Genomic DNA, 12,829 nt, shown 5'->3' on the forward strand with positions numbered 1-12,829 from the left:
TATTCAGGCAACACATGCTATACTTCTTCCTATTAAGTGAGACAGAGGGCTGTCAGTGTTTAGATTAGCTCAATAAAAAAACATATAGGGGAAGGTGGGGTGATTTGTGCGTTTTGGAAGTTGCAAAACCCCTTGTTTCTAGAAAACCGTGGAAGAAATTGGAAATGTGACCACATATTTAAGAAGAGCCATCCATTTGACTCATCCTGTAAAGAAGGGAGACACAAGGAATAAGATATAAGCACATTTAAGCTCAAAAAACTGTGTTTTGCCTTTCAAAGTAAAATTTCCATGATCAAGGTTTTTTGATTATTGTGTCTGAACAATTATAGACAAGTTTGAAAACATTTGACACATGTTTTAGTGCTTTGGTATGCTACACTTTGAGTCTATATAGTTAGCACAATGTCAACCCTAAATTGCTGCATCATGCCTATTATCCAAAATTCTGGGGATGGGGTGATTTGTGCGCAAGGGCCTGGGTGAGTTATAAGTAAGTAAGTAAGTCAAATGTATTTATAAAAGCACATTTATGACAGTTTGCACTGTCCAAAGTGCTGTACATAGTGCATTCAGTAGGTAAACAATGAAGGTACAATAACAATAACCAAAATAAAAGACGTAAAGCCCATACATCCACATAAACACAGATAGTAGTGCAGAGGTAAGATAGTTAATGGGGAGGAAACACCAGGGTGTACATATGGGTTTTGAGCCTTGATTTAAAGGCAGAAATGTAGGGGGAATCACATTTGTCAGGTGGCAGTTGGTTCCACAAGCACGGAGCAACTAGTGCAAAGTACATTTCTGAGAGTTGTGCCAGTGGCATGGCTGTATACGCTGGTCACCAAAAGAAAGTGATTGTCTACAGTAGCTCAGAAGAGAGTGACATCTCAATTCCACTTAACGACACCACTGATGAGAGTTCAGATGGCCAGAAAGATGATGATGGTGACTTTCAAATCACCCCACGTAGTGGGGTGATTTGTGCGTCAAGACAACTTTTTTTCCGAAAGCTATATTTCTTAAACAGTTTATTCCAGATCCAAAGTTTTTATTGCCAGGGATGCACAACATCCTGAACTATATGTACATATTTGAGTTGGAGACATAACTGTCAAGGCCTCACTTTAAAATCACTTTGAGTAAAAAGTTGCACAAATCACCCCACCTTCCCCTACTCTATTCAAAAGTGATGAGATCAATTAAAGGCTGCCATCACAAAATATCTATCCCTTTAAAATACCCATTGTTGAAATTAGCCCCTCGTGCTTATCACCTCAATTTGTCTCTTAGCCAAGCACTTAACGCCTGGCACTTGTGGACATGTACAAATGGGCTCTTCTATTCCGTTTAGAGCCCAACCTTTTTGCCGCTCATCTTGTGTAACTAGCTCTTGAATAAATCTCTTCGCTTTAAATAAACAGGAGCTTTGCTCACAAAGGCTTTCCTCAAAGTTGGGTCACATGATGCCTTGACCTGCCATGACGACTCTGACAGGCATGTGTCATGCTAATTCCAACAACTGAGTATTCTATGCTGAAGGAATAAGCTGTTATAAAATCTTAATTCAAGAGACACTAATAAATACGGACTTACTCCTATACTAATGGATTTTAATAAAACAACACTAATAGCAGATTGCAAAATACTTCACTATTAACTTAAAAAATACTGTCCCTGTGGATATGTGAAGGTCTGGCTTTGCAGAACCACACTTGCGAATATGCTTTTAAAATGGCTGATCACACTCTCTCATTTCATTGCATTACAGTGCCCGGCAACTCAGAGAGGAGTGCTGGTCGTCATGCCGATGACTTGATCGTCAACTTCCTTTCCTGTCAAAGGCATGAGGCAGCCAGGCCAGCTGGTATATATATATATATATATATATAGGACTGCAGAATGCTTTGGCGTGGAGGGATGCGGAGGAAAATATTATGATGAAGTAAACTTTGACAGAAATTGCAGTAAATATGATGGTTAGCCGATGTTTTTAAAATTCGGAGAGATTTTATTTTTTGACTACGCATGAGGGTTCTTTGACTCACAGGAAATGTGTAGTCCAGAAGTACTTTTTGTTATTCTATACAATTGATATCAGCCTTGTGTTTTACTGCGTTAAGTTAACTAATACAAACCCAACATTTCTTGCTGCTACACATTAAGAACATTCCACTAGTGACACAGGGGGCAGCTTTGACTGTGAAGCAGTCACAACAAAGTAATGTATACATTTGTTACGATGCCTGTGATCAGTGTTTAATATTGCAGGCACATATTTTAAAATTCATGTAAATAAGAGAGATTTTAATCTTAGTAAGACTTCCATCATTTTAACTAAAGGAGTGTAAAGCCTGACCTTTTAGGAAAAAGCTATATTTTCCTTTAAATGGTGCACAATTCCTTTAAACATAATATCTCTATCAGTTTGAATAACACACAGACACATCTATACTTCTTTGGATAGCTCTTTCTTTTTTTTTATATTATTCAGTTTCATTAATGCCGAAATGGCTCAAACTGAAGCACGGTAAAGGTAAGTTTCTTGCAGATGGTTTGGATTGGCAAATCCCTCATCAGTGTCAGGGAATGGTGAAAATATCACGTTAATTTGTTATTGGAGGATGTGACACCTGTGCTGTGTGTAGGTTTAATACAGTAGGTTGACATGACACTGATTGTGGCCCATTCCTGCTCCGCTTACTTGATTTTGATTGCCACAGAAATGTTTTCCTCAATAAAATGATTTGTCTAGGAGTCTCAGGGATAGAATATCTTTTCAAACTGTTAAGATGATAACATAAGCTATAATCAAGCCTAGAAAATTATCAGACAATAAAAGCCAAGTGTCTATCCGTCTACAAAGAAAAAGTCAAAGCATTTGTTTATGTGGCACTGTTTGAATAAAACATAATTTTTTAATTATTATATGGCAAGAAGCATACCGACTACTCTGGATTAGTTTACACTGTTCCATGGATAACATAATCTTTAATGCCTACTGCCAGAAAAGACAGACCTTGTCCAAATCCTCTCAAAAGAGGCATCAGCCCTCTTTCATATCACTGTCAGTCCAGTATACACGCCATGTAGACTTTTCTAAAGCTTCAGTCGGCATGCAAATGAGTCTCTGGCTTTACTGTGTGTACTGTGTACACATGCTTACAGACTGGTACAAAGAAATTAGCATCAACTCTGCCACTAGCTTTCCAGAATGATATTAGGTTGGGCAATCAATCATATTTGGAATTATAGAAAAAAAAAACTGTTTTTTCCTCACTTTTTTCTGTTCTTCAAATTATTTATTTTCTAAACTTTTCTATTTATTTTCTTTTATTGTATTGTATTGTTTTCTACTTTAGTAATTAGTGCCAACTAATTTCTTTGAAATTAATTTAAAAACTTCAATGGAAAAAAGGAACGGAAAGGGAGTCATTTCAAAACAAAATAGACCAGAGTGTGAAAACCAGAATCTATAGTGCATTAGCACATAGAACATACCTAATTACCTATACTATATTTTACAAACCAAATTTGTCTTGTTGGGTACTGTAGGCAAACTGAGAGCTATACAAGTTAATCTCCTTCTAGCTTATGTGCACACATATCTTTGGTCAATTAACTGAATTCGGCAAATCAGTCAGAATGACATGAAGCAACAATTTCCAATAGTCACGTATGTACGTACACGTATGTTTATTCAACCTACATGCCTGTACATAGCCTATACAATATATTTGTCAATACTTAATATATTGCAAAGTAATCACTAAAGCATGAGCATCTGTATTATCCATTGTGAGCCACTAGTTCAACTAAAAATAATAGACACAGTATTGTTGGTATCAGTACTGCAGATGACCATAAACACCACCATACTCCATCAAAACCATCGCGAGAGTTATCTATGGGATGGCTTTTTCCCAGGAGATATATTCGTCAATATTTCCCCATTCACCCCCCTGCCACCAGTGGAGAACATCAGAAAGGAACAAAAGGACTGTTTAAACAAGTCAGTCAGCTAACAGAGAGTTTGTGTTTAGAATGGCAACAGTAATGGGATGTGTGCAATATCACCTCACACAGCAGTTCGCTTACACTTGAAAACTGGTAAGCATTCAGGAGCTGATTCCAGCACAGAAAGGGACATGCATAAGAGAGAGAGGGGGGAGGGAGGGGAAGTGTGTACAGGCACTCCTCCCCAGTGTCTGGCCGATGGCCTCCCTGGTGGATTATGTTACCCAACAATGGCAGTGGCCTTTCAGAGTCGGAGCATGCTCCAATAGCTGGAAGGCATACAAACATGCTTCTCTTCCCCTTTTCCTCACTCTCCCACCAGAATTGACATAGTCCCCTGGCAAATGCAGGTCTACAGTATGTCTTTATATTTACAAATGAGTGCCCTAGTTTCTGGTGGGAGGCAAATAAGAAAGCCGGCGATCACACCAAAGCAAATCAGAGCATGCTGCAGCATGAATGGCATTACACATGGAACAGGACCCAGTGTCACTCAGACTCAGCACATTTACATGACGTTAGAGAAAATGAATGTATTGCTTTATTCCGACAGACATCAGACTTTAACGTGTTAATCCAACTGAAATCGTACTAAATATGAATTTCTGAGATGAGATTGAGAGATAATACACCCACATAATGTGATTGGGAGCCGAGCTACTCCTGATACAGTCAATGGGACCATGACTTGCCTAAGCGCTCTGTGCATGCTCTGCAGTTTCCAGCCCGGCCTTTGACCCAGAAGTCGAGTAGTATTCAATGCTAACAGAACAACACCAACAAACAAGGAATAAGAAGAAAGCTGTATGCGTGTACAGCAGGTAAGAAAGTTATTTATTTAATTACTAACAAGATGAAAGCGGCTGAAAGGGGGCATATTGTCACCTATCATAGAGGAGTCTGACAAACTTCCGTCAATAAATTGATTCCTCTCCCAAACTTGTATACTGGGACAAGGACAGTAGTCCAATAAACTGGCCTACTCGAGCTATGACAGTAGCTTGAATGAACTGTACATGTAAACATACTGACTGCATATTTGTGAAGATAAAAAGGTGTCCCTTAGCATCTCTTCACTAATGAAATATGGACAAGACAGAAGACAGAAGGTTTGACAGAACGGCAGAGAGATAATGATGGGTAGGACTAACTGTTAAAAAAACAGTTTATAATATGTATGTTGAGCAACACACACTCTGAGAAAGTCTGAGGCATAGACTGTAGCAAGTCCTGCAGGCATGAGCAGATAGAAAGGGAAGATGTAATGGTAAACACACTCCATCAGACATTCAATGGCTGTGACTTAAAAGCTATTGCAATGCACACACAGAAGTTCTTCAGCGGACAGCAATGTTAAATCAAGTGTAATGTACTTTGCCTCATACTTTAATTCTAGCACAATATCAGCGTAATCAGTTTGACATCAAAATGAACTATGTTTGTCAATAAAGTAAATGAGACAACTATGTCATGTAATGTAGTTGCCGTCATTTAAGGGTGGTAAAAAGATGTTTACAAACCAAACATGTTATTAAGGATAAATCCTAGGGAGCAGAAAGGGAATTTCTAAACCTAAAACTTCTCAAAACGCAGATAATCCCAGAGTGGGATTAGTACACTTATTCAAGCACCCAATGTTCATTTGGTGTGAGAAAAAAACATGGTTGGGTACATTAACTTGTATGTTCATGTAAACAGACTAGTATTCATTCGTTTGTACCTTGACATGTTTCGACCACTTCCTGCAGTCTTCTGAAGACAGAAGTGTCAGCTGTTGCTGTGACGAGAGAGACACAACGCGCGTCACAGCAACAGCTGACGCTTCTGAAGAAGACTGCAGGAAGTAGTCGAAACATGTCAAGGTACAAACAAATGAATACTAGTCTGTTTACATGAACATACAAGTTAATTTATCAAGTTAGACTAAATGAACCTTTTTGAGTTATGGTTGGGTACAGTGAGGCAGGAGTGGCACACACACTCCTTATAAAGGCCCGACTTTGTCTTCAGTGAATCCATGCTTCCTTAAACCTCAGTTTGGAGTACAAAAACATACGGTTCTCCAGTGGTTTCTCCGATGTATCACACAGCTAGTTCTCCTTTGCTTTTTGAAAAAGAAGAAATTAAATTGGCCCGCTGACAGCTTCCATGCGACCAATCTCAGCAGGTACGTGCTCTGGAGGGTGCACAGGCTAAGATTATAGAACTACAGCATCAGTACTAGAAGAGTCCCCTCAAGCCAAACTAGTAAGTCTTATTCTTCGAAGAGAGAAGCCTAGGACACAGAAGATGTCCTTTTTTCCCATATCAGTTCTCTAGAAGACATAGTGGGACTAGACAGTGCAGTGTAATTAAAATTCAACAAAGAAAACAACACAGCCTCCAACTACAGCACATCAGAAAATACCGCTATAGCTGACTCAACCTTGCTGTCATCCACAACCATCATTGCAATGCAGTGACTTCTGGCCTTCCCTCATAAAACCTGAGGGGGAAGCGTTATGAGGAACAGCATCACCATTGTGCTTTACAAAAGTTTATTTGCCGTCATCCTCCTTTTATTTAAAATTGTAAACCCTTGGGGTGTTTATAAAGCAGTATTTATGCCACTACTGGTCTTAGCCTTCTTCTTTTCTTCTGGCTGCTCAAATCTGAAGGTCCTTTCAACATTTTAATTTAAATTTCAGGGTGTCATGGCTTTAAAGACGAGCTCACAACACAACACACAAACAAGGCCATTTCGACTGATGGCACATTTACATCCGGATGGCATTATCTGCATAATTACATGGCAAGACTAGGAAAAACTAAGAAATATACAAAGATTTTAAAATATTCAACAGCCTAAAATTCTACTGACAGCTTGTCGAAAGCTAGCGGCTGAGGCAGCGTTTGCAGGTTTTTTGTAGCCAAGCAGATCTGATCGTGTTTTTAACTTAACTGGCGCTGCTTTGTTTGACAACAGTGCAACACAGACTGAAGCAGGATAAGCCCTCTGCTAATTGACATGGCAATAAAAAAGAGGCAGTAACAAAAGATCCTGGATTCTCATAATCTTGGATATAAAAATTATCCAGGAGGAAGCTTCTATAGCTGATAACGGTAACAAGACAAAAATTAAGTTAATGAAGCACAGGCACGAGGTTGATAGTTCAGCGCAGTCCACCATTATCTGACAAGCAAAGAGGGAAGGCAGCTAATGAGCACTCCAATGCTCCATCTCCACAGCGGTATGAAGCTACTGCAGTTAGCCATACACCAGCGAGATGCAGAGGGTCTATACAATTGTGAGAGCATGGGCAAGGGATGTGTAGAGGCCTTCCCTGCATTCTCATACCCATCTTTCCCTGCTATTTAGTATGGTAGAAAAAGATTTAGGATGTCCCAATAATTGCAGCTGATGCAGCATGCTTAAAAATACCCAGATGCCCTACTACATCCGGTCTGTATTTTTAGTGTGGAAATCAGCATGCTTTTCTGACCCACAATCCAGTGCACATTGGAAGTCACATCGACGGAGTCTCCGAGTGAAAACAACCAGTGATTCGACGGATATATAAGCCATGAGTAAAATTAGTAATTTATGTCACAATTGTATGCCTACTGCATGCTAACTATATACTTTTTATGATCAGCTGTACGTTGAATAGAAACATGCACATTTGGGGTATAAGGAAGAGACACAGGCTCCGAAGGAAGATCAACAGATTGTGGGACTGTTCGCTGCTCCTTTGAGATAAGAGAATTCGCTTGTGGAAAAAAAAATGCCAGCATTGCAATATCTTTCATTTGGAGTAGGCAAGAAAAAGAAGATAAAGATTTGTAAAAAAAAAAGAAGAGGAGGGAATGATCACATTTGCTTCTTATCCTGTAGCACATTACCTCAAATCTGGAGGAAATGTGTGACCTGAAGCTTTCAATCAATATTACTATTAATGTATTATTAAGTGCTTAATTAATTTTGGTAGGTTTACTAATGGCTTCTTTATGCTCGGTTGACCTCCCAGCCTCAATATCTTCCCATCACCCTTGAATATTGTCCTCAGCTGGAGCAAGAAAAACAATTGAATTTTTTTTCCCAATTGGCTCAGTGCCCCTTCACACACACACAACACTAATTAAAGAGTCCATTCTAATAGCGTATAATTGTCATCTACACCACGAGCCATTAGCAACGGTTAGAACTGGTTGTGTGCATTCACGTCAAGTTATCCATTCACACAGCAGCTAGAGTTAGTCTAGAGAGTAATTTACAGATGTAATGTTGTAGCGATTCCCGGGCTACTACTGTACTTGTGGCAGTGTGACCAGAATCACACATTGAGTCAGGAGCGTTGCTGACTGTGCAGGCCACCAACCAAGCCATGTTCCAAGGAGACTGGCAAAGCATGGAGCCTGAATGAACCCATAGATCAGATTAAAATGGCTGTGAAAAATGAAGAAATAGTGTCCCTGTAAACATCAGTGTAGTGTCTACATCCTGCAAGGCTTCAGCGCCTATGATAGAAGAGAGAGAGAGAGAGAGAGAGAGAGAGAGAGAGAGAGAGATGGCACATGTTCTGCTGGCCATTACTGCATCCAAGTGGCAGCAATATGTTTCAAAAAAATGTATTACAACGTTAAGCTACGTTAATTTTGCAAAAAGAGCAAAATGCTGCATCTAATATAAAAGTGCCAAAGACGCAATTGCATACATGGTTGTTCCATAGATGGGGTGATTGTATATTTTACTCCTGCCTCGTTATCACTTACGGCAAGTGGTAGGGAAGGCCGTAAACATGCCGAAATACAAAATGCATTTGAACAACTTGTGCCTCAGAAGAATTACTAAATGTCTTTTTAAGTGTCCGGGTTTATAAGAAAGTTATGGAAATGTATACAATCAATGCAGTCCACCATGCACAATCTGACAAAATAACGTTCAGGACAGCACGTTCAAGAAAATAAAAAGTGACTGACGAAACACGTTGCGATCAGATAGAAGCATATGTTCTAAGTGATGACACGTGCAAACAAATCAGTCAGTGCAGAATGATGAATGAATGAAACGATATACACAATTTGCGCATTTGCTCCCTACCTTTGTCAACACAGTAGTGGACCAGCCGTGAGGGAAATCGCATCGAGAGTAATCCCGTGAAATGTGCGGGTTTTGCCTCTGTGCCTTGCGAATAGAACAAGTCAGGATTGACCATACAGTACGTCACTTGGATGGTAAGGTCTCATACACTGTAGTATCTTCCTGTATCGCTCTGTCTCTAGGCTGCAGAGGCATCACTGAATGTATGAAACAGCGCTTCACATGTATGGGGAGAGGAAAAGCCCGACATGGAATCCATTGAATGGAATCTGCAGCGGTCCAGTCATCCGAGTTCACCCAAGTCTACACAATTTATAAAATAAAATAAATAGATATGCCTAAATAAATAAAGAATAGTTAATAGTTATGAAGCCTCAAATGAAAAGTAGAAGGAAAATAATAATAATAATAATAATAATAATAATAATAATAATAATAATAATAATAATAATAATGATAATAATAATAATAATAATAATAATAATAATAATAATAATAATAATAATAATAATAATAATAGGCTACATAGGCGTATGCATATTATTAGGCGATAAATAGTCACCAAAAAGGGTCAATTAAAGACCCCCAGCCCCAGGTGCATTTAGTTAATCAACAATTAGTTCATGTAGGCATAGAGGCTAAGGCTAAAGGCTACATACTTGGGTTGCGTTCCGAATCGCATACTCTTTCTTTTTTCTATTCTACATACTACATCCGACGATAAAAATAATCTAGTTAGGATGCAGTAGACATACTATTGGGACATACTTTTCTCTCTTATTTCATCATAACATTGCGCCTTGATCTTGCCTCTTGCTTTTATATCCGTCGCATCCCCGTTTGTTTTCATAACATGGACCTATAGGCTTCGTCGATGTTACGTCACTTCACGTGCGCACTGGATTGTGGGTCAGAATCGCCCAAATAGGATGCACTTTTCAACACTAACAATCTTGGCCGCATGAAGTAGACCATCCGGGTATTCTAACCATCCTAAATCTGGCCACAAGAATCGGGACATCCTAAATCTTTTTTCTACATACTATATAGTAGAAAGTATGCGATTCGGAACGCAACCTATGTTTAGCCTATACCTAGGGCTAGGCTAATGGCTAAAAGCTCATCTTAGTTTTTTGTCTAGTTCCTAGGGCCTATGTTTCATAATTCAGCTTTTAAATAAAAAATGTAATTCTTGCGAGGAGGAACACATGGGCCAGCGTGTTTTCATATGTCACATAAACATTTTATCAAAAATATGCATACAAAACACGCTATATTTAAATATGCTATCAACTTACACATTTGAGAGATGTAGACCGCACCTCATCTCCACGACAACTGAGCAAAGCCCGGGAAAAGTGAGTAAGGAAAGGGGAAAGCCAGTGATGACTATGGCTAAATTTCTTCTTGTAATGAACTTACTGTACTTAGGCAGCCTATAATTTTGTTGTATTTTTGGTTTTATTTTGAATAAATAGGAAATTATATTTGCTGAGGAATATTAGGCTATTTTGCAAGCTCAAACGCTAGGCTACATTGTTTAAATAAACTGCTCTTGAGATCATAGGCTATAGGCCTTTTTTTGTCTCCAATTAGCCAATACTTTTTTCAAGTAGGCTAGACTATCCATAAAGCATTGTTTCATTTCACTTGACTTTTGTAATTGTCTATGTCTATGTACTATTGTCATTGTATAGGCCTAATGGCAAATTCAAATTTGATTAATGTAGCCTATTAGGCCTACTAGCCTATTCATAACCAAAATGGGTCGCACAAATAGGCTACAACACCTAGCCTGGTGCTACCAGACCATCGTACTTCATTTCATTTGTACAGACTACTGAAGGGAAAAGGAAATTTGTCCGGAAGAAGGTAGGCGGGCGGAGCCAGGCTAGGCTACACCTGCCTAATGGAACATCTTGACATTTGTGTAATGAAGTAAGACCGACTTTGAAGCATACAATTGTTGTAGGCTACTCACACACTTGTAAAGGAAGGCAGCGACAGTTGTGCGTCAGAGCACACAGGCACATCACACAGACTTCTCACATCACTCTCTGTCTCTGCCCTAGCAGTGATACTGATGAATGGCTTGAGGCTGCTCTCCTGGGAGAGCAAAAGAAGCAGCAAACTAACCCTGTGTGCCTGCCAGGAAGCCTGGCTGGCTCTAATAACAAGGTGAGGTTGCATACTTCAATGGCATAACTCTGGCAGCAGCAGCAAAGAGTGAACTTGCTGTTTAGCTCCTGTATCGTTGTGGTCTTTGGATGATCAGCCTTTAAACAAATCAATGATGCGTTTAGAATAGAATATGTAGCCTAGCTCTGATTTGGATGGGATGTCGTGTACAGTAACTTGTGCTTTGAGTAATTTCTGGAGGGGGATTTACTGTAGCCTGAAGTCCTTTCATCAAGCAGCAATCAACAATTTATTGGTGACAGTCAGTCAATAAAGGCATTGCCTGAAAGTGTTGGCTAAATCAATATTCCTCCAGTTACACAACACACAACCCAGAGAGAGAGAGGGGATGGGAGGGGAGGGGGGGGGTGAAAGAGGGACAGGACAGGGAGAGAAAAAATAAGCACAGGTATAATGAGTGACCACATTGCACTACATGCAAGTAAGATTGATTAACTGTATCAGTGGGAACATTATAAACCAGGGTTAAATGGATGTGTAGCCTACAATTCACTCATAGCAGCTGTTACTATGCGTTTTCTCCATTTCATTCACTCACCTTTTGACTTTAATTGGTAACATAATGGTTTAATCCCCAGTGATTATGTTTTATGTATTATGATGACTGTTTTTCTTTTTCTATTTGGGGGTGTGTGGGGATCGGGGTAACAAATTGTCACCCAAGGCTGACTGCAGTAGATCGCTGACAGTTGTCCTTTAGGAACAACAACAGCTGCTATCCATAGGCATAAACAAGCAGGTGTGTCTTTAGGGTTATTCATAATTATCAAATTCAAAATAATTTTCTATTTGTGGTGTCTTTAAAGGGGAACATTTGCTGGTGCAGTGAGTCCCTCAGGACGGCATGTGAGATCTTATTTGCGTCACAGCATCTTGCAAGTACAATGTGCCCCATGATGCAAGCTAACACATCAAAGTGTGTTAAATAGTCTTGGCTCCTTCAAAGTTTGTCCTGAGGCTGAGAAGCAGGAGAATACACAGATATGCTTGTTGGAAATAAATAAAATGCTATTATCCTCAAGGCTTGTCAACAACGCAATACAAGATTGAAATATAATTCATGTTTATTTTAGTGTAATTCCATGGGAACCGCAGTGTTTGAACACCTTTTACATTTCAGATTACAAGTGAGTGACTGTTACTGTATGCCATTCGTTGATCCAAGATCCTGCTGTGACTTAAATCCAGTCCATGATTTATCTTTCTCTCTCTCTCTCTCTCTCTCTCTCTCTCTCTCTCTCTCTCTCTCTCTCTCTCTCTCTCTCTCTCTCTCTCTGGCTCTACATGCAACAGCCAGCCATTTATCAATAATTCATACCAAAGGAGGTAGTTGCACACATATGAAAAATGACACAGAGAAAGCAACTGTTTGATAAATATAACATTATTTTCTTGTCATAATAACAATAAAATTAAGCTTCAAACTGATCATCTCTCTTTCAAAAAGAAATCAGCTTTATCACATTTTGCAGTGGTTTACCTGTTTTTGGCTCTGTCAATAGTCATTTTGATGTGTAGCCTATTATAACA

Source organism: Ammodytes marinus, assembly GCF_949987685.1.
Source record: "Ammodytes marinus genome assembly, chromosome: 21".
Classification (NCBI taxonomy): Eukaryota; Metazoa; Chordata; class Actinopteri; order Uranoscopiformes; family Ammodytidae; genus Ammodytes; species Ammodytes marinus.